The sequence below is a fragment of the Chamaea fasciata genome, unplaced genomic scaffold (genome assembly GCF_029207755.1).
Source record: "Chamaea fasciata isolate MVZ Bird 193981 ecotype frontalis unplaced genomic scaffold, bChaFas1.0.hap1 SCAF_562, whole genome shotgun sequence".
Lineage (NCBI taxonomy): Eukaryota > Metazoa > Chordata > Aves > Passeriformes > Sylviidae > Chamaea > Chamaea fasciata.
The window spans coordinates 48,531-64,747 of NW_027094647.1; the positions used below are offsets into that span (position 1 = coordinate 48,531).

Genomic DNA, 16,217 nt, shown 5'->3' on the forward strand with positions numbered 1-16,217 from the left:
GCAGGAGCGGCTCCTGCCGCCCGCAGCGATCCCGGTCCCGATCCCGACCGCAACGCCAGCTTGGGCCTCAGGCCTCGAGACCCACAGCCCGCCCGCCGGGGGGGGCCGCACCGCTCGGGAGCCGCAGCCGACACTGACAGGACCCGAATCAGAACGCCCTCTCCCATTCCCGGCCCCGCCTGGCTCCGCGCAGGGCCGCGAGCAACCTCGGCTCGGCTCGGCTCGGCTCGCCTCAGCTGCGAGGGGCGGGGCGGGGCCGCGGGCGATGGTCCCGCCCCCAAGCCGGGGCGTGCTCGGGGCGGAGCCGGGGCGTGCTCGGGGCGGAGCTGGGTCGTGCTCGGGGCGGAGCCGGGGCGTGCTCGGGGCGGAGCCGGGGCGGGCTCGGGGCGGAGCCGGGACGGGCTCGGGGCGGATCCGGGGCGGGCTCGGGGCGGAGCAAGGGCAGAGCCGGGGCGGGCTCGGGGCGGGGCCGGGGCGGAGCCGGGGCTCTGTGAGGCGGGGCCCGGAGGCAGCCGGGGCCGGGCAGTACCGGGGGCGCGGCTTCAGGGGCGCGGGGCGGGTCCCAAGTGCACGGCGCCGGGACCCCACCGGGGAGTTCCTCACCGAGCCCATAGAGCAGCAGCTACTTCCGCCACCCTTTTGAATCCCCGCGATTGGCGGGCTCGCTGAGGCATCGGCAGTGCTGATTGGACAGCGGGCCCCGGGAACCGCCCCCGCCCCCCGGCCCGCGCTGAGGGCCCGGGGCCTCCGCCCTCAGACCGGCTCCGGCTCCAACCCGGCCCGGGCTCTGCTCCGGTCCCCCCGGCCCGCCCTGAGGGCCCGGGGGCTCTGCGCCGAGACCGGCCTCGCCCCTCCCCGCCTCGCCCTGTAGTAGATTTCTGTTTGGTTTGTGGGAAGAAACAGGTGTGAGATGTGAGATTTGTGCTGGAGAGGTGCTGCTGGGAAGAAAGGATGGAGTAAATCTGCTCCAAGGATGTGCGATGAAGAATTCAGGGTCAGAGGTGGGCAGTATTTATAAACTGTCTCCATATTTCCCTGTATCTCTGGGTGTTTGGATTTAGCCTGGGATTGTCAGCTATGTTATAAACAAGCCAACCCGGCTACTGAACTCCCAATGAACGTTTGGAAACCCTTGCACAGAAAGACAAGGTAGTGATGATTCCAAAGGAGAAAATGTAAATGAAGGGTAACGATTGCTGGGAAATTTCCTTAGGAATTGTGAACCTCACACAAACGGAATTTAGGAGGTGGAATCCCAGTTTCAGCCTTGGGCACGTGCAGGAGAAGAGGGATCCTTATTCACAGCAAGGAAAGCCCGGTGCCCCAGCGTGTCAGTGCACACAGTGCAATGTCCAGGAAATGAGCAGCAGGGACTGGCAGCAGCTGCAGGTGAGAGCTGTCACAGGCTGATTGAGGGGACAGAGCAGCCCCAGGTGAGAGCTGTCACACTGATGAGGGGACAGGTGTAAGCTGTAAAGGATAACGAGGGGGCGGGTCCTGCCAGCACTGCTTTAAGAGGGGAGCCCGAGCTCAGTTTGGCATGGAGCTGCGGGAGGAGAGGGGTTTATGCTGGGCTCCCAGGTGAGGCTCATGGAAGGATGGTGAGTTCATCTCACAGGGGCTGGGGGAGGCCTTGGGCGTGGAACATTACTTCAGGAGGTGCTGAGGGACAAACCTTTGTGCCGAGCAGCAGCAGCACAAAAGGTTGAAATAAGTTTTGGTTTGGCATGTAGTGATGGGATTGGCGTCTATGATGTGCTAGTGTTATCTAAAGGTTTAAACTTTAATGTTTATTTTTAAAGCTTTAAGTTAATGAATTAATATAGGTTGCAAGACATGGGCTTTTTCCTTTTTATTTGGCTAGCGGGAGGTCTTTAACTTTGGGGGCGCTCTGAGTATATGTTCTGGAGTATTATTGAGGGGATTGGACGTGGGGTTGTTTTTATTATATTCAGTAGTTTGACTGGGGGTGATAAGAGTTGGCTTTTTTTGCTGGAATTTTTTTGGGGTTGTCTGTTTGAAAATTTATGTATTTATGCAGTTAAGTGTAGTGGTGTTTCTGGTGTAACTCTTCAGCTTATGTTATTGTTTGTGTGTTTGAGGTGGTCCACTTGTCTTACGCCCTGACCGATTGGCCAACAGATCTGCTGAGATCATACATCGATGTTTGTTTTATTTCTTGTAGCCGAATAAGAGACAGCAGCCCGGTGACAGCAGGAAATTCCCAGAGGGCGAGGCGGCATTCTGTGGCACCCGACGTGGATTCTCGTCCCCAGACGTCCAAGAGATAAGTGGAGGGTTCAGAGCCACAGAGGGGATGAAAGTGGAGTGCTGGGTCAGGACTTGTCAGGAGGGGTTTTTGAGTCAGGTTTGGAGATAGGGATGTCCAAGATGTGCCAATTGAGAGTACAGGTGTACCAGCCCGACCCAAACCCGAAGGAGTAGCCCTAAAGACATGCCCGTTTCCCTGAGTGCGGGTACAGGCAGGAGCCCTTATGCAGGACAATGCCAGAAGGCCTGGCTGCGAGGTGTAGGGCTCTAAAGAAGTTGGGTTTAGAAGGGGGGAGGTGTAGCCACACACACAGAGGCTGAGGTAAAGGACTCAAGGACTAGAGGACACACGGTGAAACTCAGGGGAACAGGCTAGGATACAAGTCAGAGTACAGGTGTAGCGGCCCTCACAGCACTGCTACCAGCACACTTCCCCTGAGAGCAGGTGCAGGCAGCAGCCCTAGTGCAGGAACACACCAGAAGCTCTGACCTGTGCAGACACTGTCAGGCTAGGGCCAGGCAGGAAGCGATAGTGGGGAGCAGGATCCAACAGGGCTGGGGATAACGGGGGTTTCCCGCCCCACCCACCCTGGGATTCCCTGTCTCTCCGCAGCCGGTGGAAGTGCTCCTGATTTCCCTCTCGAGGCGGCGGTTGGTAAGGCTTCGTGCCTTTTGCCACCGCAAAGAGTTCGGCTCTGTCAGCCTCTGCCCTGTCTCAGGGCCACGTTTAGGGTAGGCAGGGAACAACTGTGGATGTACCTGTCCTGCGTGCGGGACAGCTCTTGGGACCCTAATGGTGCAGAGCGTCCCCGGCTGCAAGGTCTAGGGCTCTGAAGAAGCAGGGTTCAGAAGGGGGGAGGTTACAGTGATACACACAGAGGCTGAGGTAAAGGACTGAAGGACTAGAGAACACACAGTGAAAATCAGGGGTACAGCCTAGGATACAAGTCAGAGTACAGGTATCCCGGTCCTCACAGTGCTGCTTCCAACACTGTTTCCCTGAGAGCAGGTGCCGGCAGCAATCCTAATGCAAGGCAATGCCAGAAGTCCTGAGAGGTGCAGGCAGTAACCCTAAGCTAGGGCCAGGCAGGAAGTGACAGTGGTGGGGCAGAGTCCACAGGGTTGAGGTTCACCGGGGATGTCCACCCTGCATTCCTGTCCTGCTCTAACCGGGGATGCTCACAGCCCTAATGGAGGCCACGGTGGGTGGGCTCAGTGCCAGTAATGCCTCTAAGGCTTTGGCGCTGCGAGCGTCGGCCTCCGAGCTCAGCTGAAGCACACACGGGGCCCGAGGACCCGGTCCTGCTTAAGAGACGGTGAGTAGCAGAGCTGCTGGTTTTTGGCTGATGTGCAGCTAAGATTATGCTTTGATGTTTGGTTTTCTTTATTGTAGCTGACTAGGAGACAGCAGGCAAGTGACAGGAGGAATTTCCCAGAGGCATAGGCGGCCTTCTTTGGGACCCAGCGTGGATTCACCTCCCCAGACATCTGAGAGATAAGTGGAGGGCTCGGAACTAGGGAGAGGATGAAAGCGGGGTGCCAGGGCAGGGGTCAGCGGGAGGGATTTTTTGAGTCGGGTTTGGAGCTGGGGATGTCCCAGATGTGACCCCTTAGGCTACAATAAGGGAAAGTCTCATTCTGGATCACAGTGCTGAGGTGTGCAGGGCAGAGCAGTCCCAGGGTGTGTTGTCTGTTGTGCACTTTGTGCCTTTTGGGTGTCTTGTCTTTTCCTTTAGTCTTTTCAGGCGCCTGTCAAAACCTCTGGCATCAGTCTTAGCATTTCTGATCTCTGTGCTCCTCAGCCAGGTGCCTTTGTCTCAGCTGCTCGGACACTCATCAGAATCCATCTCTCTTCACAAGCATCCAGTCCGATGCCTTTTCAGGTCTTGTTCTGAGCTGTACTGACAGCCGTGCACCGCCCTGATCCATTCCGGCGGGTTAGGTCTTGTGAGAATGCAAAGACAGGTCGAGGATTCTGACCGTAGGGTTCTCGGGCATCCATCTCTGCATTTCTTGGGATAAGTCATCCCGATGGCATCTTGTTCCTGCAGGGTTCTCTGAGCCTGGCCAGCTCACCTTCCTTCTCGCCTCGGTCATCTCATTCCGAGTTCTCTGGACCCTCAGGGTCATTCTTCTTGCCCAGAGTTTTCTGTCCCTGTTGCGTCCCCTCGTTTGTCCTGTGCTGTGTCACGGGTGTTGGTGTGTGTTTGGCCCGGAGCTGCTCTGCCTTGATGCTCAGTCTGGGTGTAGGGGTACGAGGGTAATAGTGCCGGGGGCTTGAAATTTGTGATGTGGGGTGTAGTTAGACTGTAGAGGGTATTCCTAGATTGCCACAAGATGTGTGGAGCTGTCAAGGTATCCTGCAGCACTCTGACTTTTGTCCGAACTTTCTTTCAGATGCAGAGGGATGAAATCTGTGGCAGAGCCCCCCAGTCTGGGTGAGGGGCTCCCCTGAGAAGGTCAGTCACTGTTTTGATTTGCAGGGGAGGTGTAAATGATGGCTGTGTTACATCTCTGTTCTTTGTCTTTATTTTTAGGTGGTGAAGCCGGATCTCAGCAGTCAAGCTGACGTGGGCGAGGTGAGCAGTGATGGGTGGACAGATGCAGTTGCTATTGTTCAAGCCTCACTCGCTGGTGCAACTCTAAGCCTCCGTTATTGTGTGTTTTAGGGAGTCCACTCGCAGGAGGCCGAGCTCCCCTCTCACCAACCGGACGACAGACCCGGGTCACCTCACCCGTGAGCCCTCCGGGAGCATTCCAGGAGTCTGTGATGGAGCCTTGATCTTCTCCTTGTGAAGGCCCCATCCAGGTAGGCTTGGATAACGGCCGAGGAGTTGAGGTGAGTCAGGGAGGAGAAGGAGGGAGGGTCCCCTCAAGTTCCAGCGCTGCCACGTCACATTGTCTGCTCTTTACCCAGGCAGACCCTGCGACGCCGGCGTTGGCCTCTGAGCGCAGCTGAAGCACGGGGCCCGAGGACACAGGCAAGCTTAGGAGACAGTGAGTAGCAGAATTGTCGGGTTTTGGGTGATGGGCTGCTAAGATTGTGCTTTGATGTTTGGTTTTCTTTATTGTAGCTGTGTAGGAGACAACAGCCCAGCAACAGCAGGAATTTCCCTGAGGGAGAGGCGGCCTTCTTTGCCACCCAGCGTGGATTCACCTCCCTAGACGTCCGAGAGATAAGTGGAGGGCTCGGAGCCAGGGAGGGCTTGAAAGTGGGGTGTGGGATCAGGGGCCACCGGGAGGGATTTTTTGAGTCATTTTTGGTGACAGGGATGTCCAAGATGTGACCGCTTAGGCTACAGAAAGTCTCATTCTGGATCAGAGTGCCGAGGTGTGCCGGGCAGAGCAGTCCTGGTGTGTGTTGTGTCACTTGTCTGTTGTGCACTCTGTCTGTTTGGTGTCTTGTCTTTTCCTTTTGTCCTTTGAGGGGCCTATCAAAACCCCTGGCATCAGTCTTAGCATTTCTGATCTCTGTGCTCCTCAGCCAGGTGCCTTTGTCTCGGCTGCTCGGACACTCATCAGAATCCATCTCTCTTCACAAGCATCCAGTCCGATGCCTTTTCAGGTCTTGTTCTGAGCTGTACTGACAGCCGTGCACCGCCCTGATCCATTCCGGCGGGTTAGGTCTTGTGAGAATGCAAAGACAGGTCGAGGATTCTGACCGTAGGGTTCTCGGGCATCCATCTCTGCATTTCTTGGGATAAGTCATCCCGATGGCATCTTGTTCCTGCAGGGTTCTCTGAGCCTGGCCAGCTCACCTTCCTTCTCGCCTCGGTCATCTCATTCCGAGTTCTCTGGACCCTCAGGGTCATTCTTCTTGCCCAGAGTTTTCTGTCCCTGTTGCGTCCCCTCGTTTGTCCTGTGCTGTGTCACGGGTGTTGGTGTGTGTTTGGCCCGGAGCTGCTCTGCCTTGATGCTCAGTCTGGGTGTAGGGGTACGAGGGTAATAGTGCCGGGGGCTTGAAATTTGTGATGTGGGGTGTAGTTAGACTGTAGAGGGTATTCCTAGATTGCCACAAGATGTGTGGAGCTGTCAAGGTATCCTGCAGCACTCTGACTTTTGTCCGAACTTTCTTTCAGATGCAGAGGGGTGAAATCTGTGGCAGAGCCCCCCAGTCTGGGTGAGGGGCTCCCCTGAGAAGGTCAGTCACTGTTTTGATTTGCAGGGGAGGTGTAAATGATGGCTGTGTTACATCTCTGTTCTTTGTCTTTATTTTTAGGTGGTGAAGCCGGATCTCAGCAGTCAAGCTGACGTGGGCGAGGTGAGCAGTGATGGGTGGACAGATGCAGTTGCTATTGTTCAAGCCTCACTCGCTGGTGCAACTCTAAGCCTCCGTTATTGTGTGTTTTAGGGAGTCCACTCGCAGGAGGCCGAGCTCCCCTCTCACCAACCGGACGACAGACCCGGGTCACCTCACCCGTGAGCCCTCCGGGAGCATTCCAGGAGTCTGTGATGGAGCCTTGATCTTCTCCTTGTGAAGGCCCCATCCAGGTAGGCTTGGATAACGGCCGAGGAGTTGAGGTGAGTCAGGGAGGAGAAGGAGGGAGGGTCCCCTCAAGTTCCAGCGCTGCCACGTCACATTGTCTGCTCTTTACCCAGGCAGACCCTGCGACGCCGGCGTTGGCCTCTGAGCGCAGCTGAAGCACGGGGCCCGAGGACACAGGCAAGCTTAGGAGACAGTGAGTAGCAGAATTGTCGGGTTTTGGGTGATGGGCTGCCAAGATTATGCTTTGATGTTTGGTTTTCTTTATTGTAGCTGTGTAGGAGACAACAGCCCAGCAACAGCAGGAATTTCCCTGAGGGAGAGGCGGCCTTCTTTGCCACCCAGCGTGGATTCACCTCCCTAGACGTCCGAGAGATAAGTGGAGGGCTCGGAGCCAGGGAGGGCTTGAAAGTGGGGTGTGGGATCAGGGGCCACCGGGAGGGATTTTTTGAGTCATTTTTGGTGACAGGGATGTCCAAGATGTGACCGCTTAGGCTACAGAAAGTCTCATTCTGGATCAGAGTGCCGAGGTGTGCAGGGCAGAGCAGTCCTGGTGTGTGTTGTGTCACTTGTCTGTTGTGCACTCTGTCTGTTTGGTGTCTTGTCTTTTCCTTTTGTCCTTTGAGGGGCCTATCAAAACCCCTGGCATCAGTCTTAGCATTTCTGATCTCTGTGCTCCTCAGCCAGGTGCCTTTGTCTCAGCTGCTCGGACACTCATCAGAATCCATCTCTCTTCACAAGCATCCAGTCCGATGCCTTTTCAGGTCTTGTTCTGAGCTGTCCTGACAGCCGTGCACCGCCCTGATCCATTCTGGCGGGTTAGGTCTTGTGAGAATGCAAAGGCAGGTCGAGGATTCTGACCGTAGGATTCTCAGGCATCCATCTCTGCATTTCTTGGGATAAGTCATCCCGATGGCATCTTGTTCCTGCAGGGTTCTCTGAGCCTGGCCAGCTCACCTTCCTTCTCACCTCGGTCATCTCATTCCGAGTTCTCTGGACCCTCAGGGTCATTCTTCTTGCCCAGAGTTTTCTGTCCCTGTTGCGTCCCCTCGTTTGTCCTGTGCTGTGTCACGGGTGTTGGTGTGTGTTTGGCCCGGAGCTGCTCTGCCTTGATGCTCAGTCTGGGTGTAGGGGTACGAGGGTAATAGTGCCGGGGGCTTGAAATTTGTGATGTGGGGTGTAGTTAGACTGTAGAGGATATTCCTAGATTGCCACAAGATGTGTGGCGCTGTCAAGGTATCCTGCAGCACTCTGACTTTTGTCCCAACTTTCTTTCAGATGCAGAGGGATGAAATCCGTGGCAGAGCCCCCCAGTCTGGGTGAGGGGCTCCCCTGAGAAGATCGATCGCTATTCAAGGTGAGAGTCACATATTTCACATTTTTTGGCACTCCAGTGCAGGCCACCTGCATTTACAGCTTCAAACAGGTGAGTCCCTTGGTAACCCCTGGCCAGCAGCTGGAGCCTGCTCTTGGCTGGGCTGAGGGAGCAAACACTTGTGGCTGAAACAGCTCCACACTGGGGGTACTTGGGAAAACACCTGCCTTGTCCTGGATTGTTTTTTTTTTTGAGCTTTTGGCAAGGTTTTAGTCATCACCTTGGTAAAAATAAATGGTAAGGACTGAAAACATGAGAGGCTGGCAGGTTATATGCACGAAAGGCAACTTTTTTTTTCTTAAATATTTGTGCAACCTATATCTTAATTTTGAGACTCTTTTTTGGTCAACTTTATTGTAAAACCCCCTTATTTTCAAGTTAGCTGCTTCAATAATGAATTTGTTTTACAAATACCCGCTAATGTCCGAAGGTTAAAGCACTAACACCAACATCCCACCTCTTTTATTTTTGCAGCAAAATTTTATCTTTACTAAACTTGAAACTTGATGTTTTTGCAGGTAGTAAGTTAAAGAAGGTGTTTATCTGCCCATCACTGATAGTCAGGGTCATGAAGAAATTGCTCTAGTGTTCTAAAATAAATGCAGATTTTTAGGCCTCTCCCATTCTCTCTGACTAGCAGCATGTGAATTGATTTTTGATCTCCTTTCTGTTGGTGTCTGTGGGTTTTAAGCTGCATGGAGAAGGTGTCTGTGGACATGGCACCCAGGGAATGGTGCTGGGAAGGGCAGGATGGAAAGGAGCTGCTCAGGAATCCAGAGCAGCAGTGGAGTGGGAGCTGGTGCTGCTGCCTCAGTCACACCCTCCTGGACAGTCTGTGCAGTGATAATATTCCTACTTTCCTTCCTGAACCTGGGGTTGGAGGAGAACATGAGTCTTGGCATTGTTGGAAAGGGGAACTCCAGGGAAAAACTGCTGTTTGTGTCCTCAGAGAGCAGTGGGAAGAGCCTGGGAGAAATCCTGGCTGGCTGAGGGATCCTTGTGTCCCCTCAGGAATAAATCCCTGCGTCTCCTCAGCCCTGCTGGTTTGCAGTAGAGTTTGGGCACCTTTCGCTGCAGCTGTGGTTCTTAATAACTGGAAGTCCATGGATTGCTGGGCGATTCCCATAAGTTCTCCTATTTTGTAGGAGCTGCACGGTGAGGTCAGCATTCTGAGGGAGGCCCTGGCACAGCTGCCAAGGGCAAGGAACGTGGAGCATCCCAGGGCTTCTCCCACCCGAGTTTCTCCCGGAGCGTGCTGCGTGTCGTGCCGGATGTTTAACCCGGGTTTGGGGTGTTCTCCTGCAGTCCCAGCTCTAACTGCTGCCCCCGAGCCCCGGCCTTGCTCTGTCCCAGCACTGAACCTGGCAGGTGGGTGTGCTTTTCCAGCCCTTTAATCCCACGGGCAATCCCAGATTCCCGGAGCTCCCCGAGGCACAGCCTGGCCTCCCTCCCTGGGAGCTGCATTGCAGTCTGCCTGGACCAAGGACATCCTGTTTGAGACTTTATTCCTGTTGCTTTTCCTCTTCCAGGTTGTGGGCAAAAAGGAGAGAGCCAGTAGGAAGTGAAGCCACTGGAAGGCCTTATCCCAGTCCAAGGTTGGATAGGAGTAACTGGACCTGTTGAATTCCCACTTCCCTTTAAATTAGAGCAGAGGAAGCAGATTTTAAATCATCATTCCATGAACTTTCACCAACTTCATGACTCTTGCAAAAGTTTTCAATGTTAGAAATTCCTGAGCTTGTTTTCCAGGCAAGCTTGGATTTAGATGTTATTCCTTCCTTTTATTTGAAGGAATAACTCTGATTTTCTCTCTGATTTTAGTAAGGGAATATTTATTTATTCCAATTTTCCATCCTAATTGGAATTTTTGCACCTTGTAGAGCACATTTCCAAGGAAATTTACCCAATTAATGTTGGTAAATCAGGAATTGTCCAGCACCATCTCCACAAAATTCTGTGAATTCCCAAGAAAACGCTGAAGTATTTATTTGCCATGATTCATCTCTTTGTAAAGTTCAATTTACTGCATTTTGAATTACATAAATGCCATTAAAACCTGAATCCAGGCCTAGCTGCTGTTCCTTGGACACAAGGGGCTGGTTCTTTCCTACCTTGGCACATTTGGGTGTTTGTCCAAAATGAGCTTCCCACTAAAATAGAATTTGTTTCCAAGCAAAAGTGGGAATTGTCTAGAAAACCTTCTGTTCTGGGGGGCACTGGGTTTGTTTCCCTTATTGCTGCATAATTGAGGAAAGCCATGGTGCTTTTTTAGGCAGTGGCAGGAGGTGAAAGCTGCATTTATTTAATTTTGTATTTTATTTTTTGTTATTTTTGTATTTTTATGCTCTTTTGTTGTGGTTTCTCATGTTGCGTTTTGTGGTTTTTCAAAGACTTTTTCTTCCGTTTTTTAATTTTTATATTTTTTTCTTTAGCTATTTATTTACTTGTTAAAACTACTTTTAGTTTTTTATTTTAATTTTTTGTTTAAATTTTTTTTCCACTTTTTTGTTACTTTGAAATTTTTTTCTTTTGGTATTTTAATTTTATTTATTATTTTCTATAGTTTTGGTTTATTTTTTCATGTTTTCTTTGTTCCTTTTTTTTTCCCCCATACTCTTTCTTCCCCCGGGCGCCTGGGGGTTTGGCTGTTGGCAAGAAAGATGAGAAATGACCTCCGTGCCCGCTGGACGTCGGGATGTCATAGAGAGCGCAGTTGGCAAAAGCTCTGTATTTTCTGCTCCATAAAACTCCTGAAGGGAGAAAGCTGTGACCACCGTGGTGCCGTTTTTTCCTTCCCAGCCCCGACCAGGTCTCCTCCTACCCGTGCACAGTGTTACCAGCAGCAGCCTGCTGTCCAGGCTGTCGAGGCGTATTTCAGAGGGGGCAATAAAAACAAAGTAGACGTTTTATTTTGTAACTCTCCGACCCTGCTTGTTTATTAGCAAAGAACTCCAAAACAAAGCGAACAAAAAAAGAAAACCCACAAAATAAACTCCCCCGCAACCCACCAAAAAAAACCCATAGAGAAATAGAAAACATGCCCATATTATTTGAATAAAGATTAAAACTTTACCCCTTAGAAAACCAGGCTCATTTAATTCAAATTAATTGTGTTTCTGATGTGTTAGGTTAATGAATTCATCTAGTGTAAAATATCGTTTAAAATATAAACAAACGAATTAAAAAATAATGAAAAAGAAAAATAACAAAAAGTATAGGATATGAAAAATAATATAAATAATAAATACACAATATATTATTACATACTACACGTTTTATAAATATATATAATATACATAATATAAACATCTATAATGTACATAATCATGATATTTAAATGAAATGTATTATTATTTATAACATTACGTAATAAATAATAAATTATTTTATATATAACTTTCTATATTTAATATATATAATAAATATAATAGTATAATAAACATAATACATGTTGTATAATGTACATAATATAAAAGATGAATTGTAATGATTAATGTAAATATCAGGATCACAAAGATAAAAAATATTGAAATAGAGCCTGAACGAAAGGCTGTTTTGTTTCGGTCTGGTTGCTGGCAGGGTTCTCGCAGGTGTGCTCGGGGGTCTTTTGGGCCATTTATTCCGGAGGCTGTTCGGAAGGGCATTTCTGGGCACGTTCGTTTATGGCTCCGCTCCGCGCCGCCGCGCGGCAGTGCTGCCACCCTGTGGGCGGAGAGCGGTAGTGCAGCTGTCCCTCCCGCCCGTCCCGCCTGATCTGTGCGGCAATGCTGCCACCGTGTGGGCAAAGAGCGGTAGTGCAGCTGTCCCTCCCGCCCGTCCCGCCTGATCTGTGCGGCAATGCTGCCACCCTGTGGGCAAAGAGCGGTAGTGCAGCTGTCCCCCATGACCGTCCCGCCGGAGCCGTGCGGCAGTGCTGCCACCCTGTGGGCAAAGAGCGGTAGTGCAGCTGTCCCCCCCCGCCCGTCCCCGACGCGCGTGGCAGCCCCGCATTGTGAGCTCGGGGGCGGCGCTGCCGCCCGCCCGCCCGCAGCTCGGGGTCGAAAGGGAGGGAAAAAGGCAAGGAGCCCGGGCGCGTGGCAGCCGGCTGCCTGCGCGCGCCACCCGGACCCCGGAGCCGTCCGGGCGCGATTTTCCGCGGCGTCTGCGGGTGTGCGGACACGGGATGGGGGCGCAGCGGCGCCGCGGGCGGCAGTCCATTGAGTCAGGCGCTTGTGTGAGCGGCCGAGGGGGCATTTTAGTGGGTTCCACTACCAAGATGGCGGCGAGACGCGAGGCGCCTGACCTTCTAAAAAGGGCGGCCAAAAGGGCGGGAAAAATAAGGACCCTATAGGTGTTTATGCAGCTGCCTGCACAAAACCCCGACTACGGCGCCGCCCGGGGGCAATTTTCCGCGGCGTTTCCAGGTGTGGGGACACGGGCCGTGTGCTCAGTCGCGCCGCGTCCGCGTTCAGATTCGTTGATTTAGTCAGGCGTCTGCGTAAACACCTGGCGGAGGCCTATGCCGAGCCGCAAAGAACATGGCGGCCGGGACGGAAGTGGCCTCAGGAGCAACCAAGATGGCGGCAAGGGAAAGCGGAAGTCACACGTCGCCCCTCACAAAATGGCGCCGAAGCGCGAGGCGCCCGACCTTCCAAAAAAGGCGGCCAAAAGGGCGGGAAAAAATAAGGACCCTATAGGCATTTAGCCAGACGCCTGCACAAAAACCCCGACTACGGCGCTGCCCGGGCGCAATTTTCCGCGGCGTTTCCAGGTGTGCCGACAGGGGCCGTGTGCTCAGTCGCGACGCGCTTGCGTTCGGATTCGTGGATTTAGTCAGGCGTCTGTGTAAACACCTGGCGGAGGCCTATGCCGAGCCACAAAGAACATGGCGGCCGGGACGGAAGTGGCCTCAGCCGCAACCAAGATGGCGGCAAGCAAAAGCGGAAGTCACGCGTCGCCCCTCACAAAATGGCGCCGAGGCGCGAGGCGCCCGACCTTCCAAAAAGGGCGGCCAAAAGGGCGGGAAAAAATAAGGACCCTGTAGGCGTTTACGCAGATGCCTGCACAAAAACCCCGACTACAGCGCCGCCCGGGCGCAATTTTCCGCGGCGTTTCCAGGTGTGCAGACACCGGCCGTGTGCTCATCCGCGCCGCCTCCGGGTTCGGATTCGTGGATTTAGTCAGGCGTCTGTGTAAACACCTGCCGGGGGCCTTAGCGGTGCCGCATAAAAGATGCCGGCGGGACCGGAAGTGGCCTCAGACGCAACCAAGATGGCGGCAAGGAAGGGCGGAATGCTCGTGGGGCTCATCGCGGCCGAAAATCACCGAGTGCAGCTCACACCCTGCAATGGCAAAAGCTGTTTTATTAAAACTCAGCCGAGAATTTTCCTCTTATTTCCAGGTCACAGGATATACTGAGCCTGAGAGGGATCCTAAAATCTGACTCTCAAGCAGACGGACCGTTTGAGAATCGAACTCAGCACCTTGGCATTACCCGGACTCTGCTCCAAGCAGCTGAACCAATCTCTGCATTATGGGGATGGACCTCCATAGGATGGCAACGCTTGGCCCCACTAAGGTAAGTGCAGTGCCGCCTTCTCTGCCAAAGCTGCTTCACACACCAGCCCCTGGAATGGCTCGAGGGCAGAACTGGCTGGCAGGTCACGACAGCACAAAGCTCTTCCAGTGACGCTGATTTCCTGTCCTTTCCAGGATTTACTCAACAGCTGCCGTAAAAGTACTTACACAAAGTCTCTTTCTGGGCGGAAAGGAGCAGGACAAGTCCTGAGGCTTCCCTTCTTCCACGGCCAAAGTTCTGGAGAGAGGCAGGGCCGGTCCCACCCGCACAGGGGCGTTTCCTGCAGGTGAGTGTTGCCGGGCCAAACTGATGGCAGCTGCTGAGGCCAGGGCTGCTTTTCTGGCCGGAGGCCTCGGTGCCCCCCCGTGCCGCCTGCAGTGTCCCTCGGTGTTTCCTGCAGGTGTCCCGGGTGCCCGGAGGCGCAGGGAGGAAGGAGGCCGGCAGCCCCAGCGGGGCCAGCAGCCCTGGGATGATGTGCAGGGGAGGAGCTGTACCTGCGGGGCCCCGCCCGTGGCAGCGGCGGCCAAACGCAGGGCCCGGGGCCGGGCTCGGGGCTGGCACGGACACGGCCCCGGGGCTGCCGCGGCTCCTCGGCCAGGGGCTGCTCCCGCCGGGCACGGGGAGATGCTGCAGCCCGGACAGAGGCACCCACAGCCCAAGAGCTCCCCAGGGAACAGCTGGCATTGCCCGGGAACGGCGGCTCGGGCTGTCTGCAGAGGAGCTCAGACAGCAATTCCCACCTCCCGGAGCTCCCACACAGTTGCCAGGGGTGTCCTGGCCACCCCAAATCCCCTCCCTTTCAGCCTGAGGACATCACCCATCGGCAGCATTAAAGCCAAGGCGCTCCTCCCTCACAGAAATTAAATCCAGAGCAACGGCCCTCGGAGATGCCTCAAAATCAAAGGTTTGAGTGGGATGGAGTTTCGTTTGGATGAAGTCTGGACTTTCCCAGGGAGCCAGCCGGAGTGCAGAAGTGATGGAAAGCTTTTGCAGGTGGGTCCCACTGGAGGTGTGCTGAAGGCAGGGATGGGCATCCCTTGCCTGAGGGAAAGGCACTTGCAGAGGCCACTGCTGGGGCTCGGAAAGGAGCTGAGCTCCTGCAGGGAGCTGTGTCCTCCCGAGGGCACAGGGGCTGCCTCAGCACAGGCCGGCCAGTGCCTTCTCCTGCTCTGAAACATCACCTGGAGCCCGAGCTCAGGGGGTGGCTGAATTCCAGGGAAATCTGACAGGTGACCCCCAGGGGATGAGGGTTATAATTAACCAAATCTATGGAATAGAAACCTATCCTGTCCCCATCCTGCTGAGCTTCCTTGGAAGCTCTGCTGGTTCCTGACACATCTGGCATTCAAGCAGCAGCTCTGCGTGGGAATATCCATGCTCTGTGAGGCACTGTGAGGTTATTGCAGCAGGAACTGAGCAGGGAATTCGGGGCCGTGGGTATAATTCATCTAAACTAGCAAAGGTGACAGTGAACCCCAAATCTGGGCACCACACAGAGAACAATCTTTGTGCTGCCCTGTCAGCTCAAGCCCCTGGGCTGGGAAGTTTTGGGAGTCAAACATATGGAATGATAAAAGTCACAGCAACTGGTGTCACCCCGAGGGACAGTCCAAGTCCCAGACAATTCCTCTGCAGTCCCCTGGGGGGGAAAACACCCTCTGTCTGCCAGGAGCCCTGACTCTGTTTCTCCTATCAGCTGTGTTGGGCTTTAAGAACTTGAAATAACTTTGAAGCCAAAGAAATCACCTTTTCCTTCTGGTTTGATTGTGTTTTTTTGTTGTTTTTTTTTTTTTTTTTTTTTTTCTTTCAGATGCTGGACGTGCTTCTGTGGATGTGTGCTGAGCTCTGGCTGCAGGGGACTGTCAGGCCTGAATGGCTGTGAGTTTGTGTTCTTCTCGCTGGGGAAGCAGAAATAATTATTAATTAGACTGCAGAAATGTTTTCAGAAACCTTTCCCCTTTCCTGCCCTTTGCTGGTGGATCTTCTCTTTCTGCTTTTGACTTTACAAAGCTGTTCCCTGATGTCAATTCCCCTGCCTGAATTCCTTGCAGCTCCTAGCTGGGAAAAACTGGGATGATGTCCTAGGGATGTTCTTAGGGGAGGACAGAGGTGAGATTTTTGCCTGTATTTTTCTAATATTTTCTAAAATTTCAGGGAGCTGCTCCTGCTCCTGCCCCTAATCCTGCTGCTGCTGCACAAGTGGAGCCTTGTCAGCGAAGACCTGCATCTGCAGGAGGCCCCGCAGGCCCTGGCTGGGAAGTGCCAAAACAAAGAAGTGATCAGTAAGTGCTGAACTGCTTCCAGGAGGGCATATTTTGTTGCAGCCGTTACAGACCAACCGTGTGGTGCTGGTGACTTTGTGTGAGTTGCTTTATTAAAGCCAATCGTTGGTAAGGGTTTTGAGCCTGCCTTGGAGAGCACTTGGAGCTCTGGGTGCCCTGGCTTTCCCCTAGGTGTCCCTGGGGTTGCCCTGGCTGTCCCCTAGGTGTCCCTGGAGTGCCCTGGCTGTCCCCTAGGTGTCCCTTGGGGTC

General features: G+C 53.5%; 3 long non-coding RNA genes across 4 annotated transcripts; all 3 read left to right on the forward strand.

The window, feature by feature from the left end:
• Positions 1–4,587: 4,587 nt before the first annotated feature.
• On the forward strand, positions 4,588–5,272 carry LOC136305668 (uncharacterized). Its single transcript, XR_010725391.1, has 3 exons — positions 4,588–4,850; positions 4,941–5,110; positions 5,189–5,272. It is a non-coding gene; the product is annotated as an uncharacterized lncRNA (long non-coding RNA).
• A 985-nt stretch (positions 5,273–6,257) lies between these two features.
• Positions 6,258–6,956, forward strand: LOC136305666 (uncharacterized). Its single transcript, XR_010725390.1, has 3 exons — positions 6,258–6,532; positions 6,623–6,792; positions 6,871–6,956. It is a non-coding gene; the product is annotated as an uncharacterized lncRNA (long non-coding RNA).
• Positions 6,957–13,384: 6,428 nt separating this feature from the next.
• On the forward strand, positions 13,385–15,904 carry LOC136305665 (uncharacterized). Of its 2 annotated transcripts, XR_010725388.1 has the most exons (5): positions 13,385–13,686; positions 13,821–13,972; positions 14,544–14,679; positions 15,497–15,564; positions 15,841–15,904. It is a non-coding gene; the product is annotated as an uncharacterized lncRNA (long non-coding RNA). The 2 variants fall into 2 exon arrangements; XR_010725389.1 differs by lacking the exons at positions 14,544–14,679; positions 15,497–15,564; positions 15,841–15,904 and adding an exon at positions 14,087–14,371.
• The last annotated feature ends 313 nt before the right edge of the window (positions 15,905–16,217 follow it).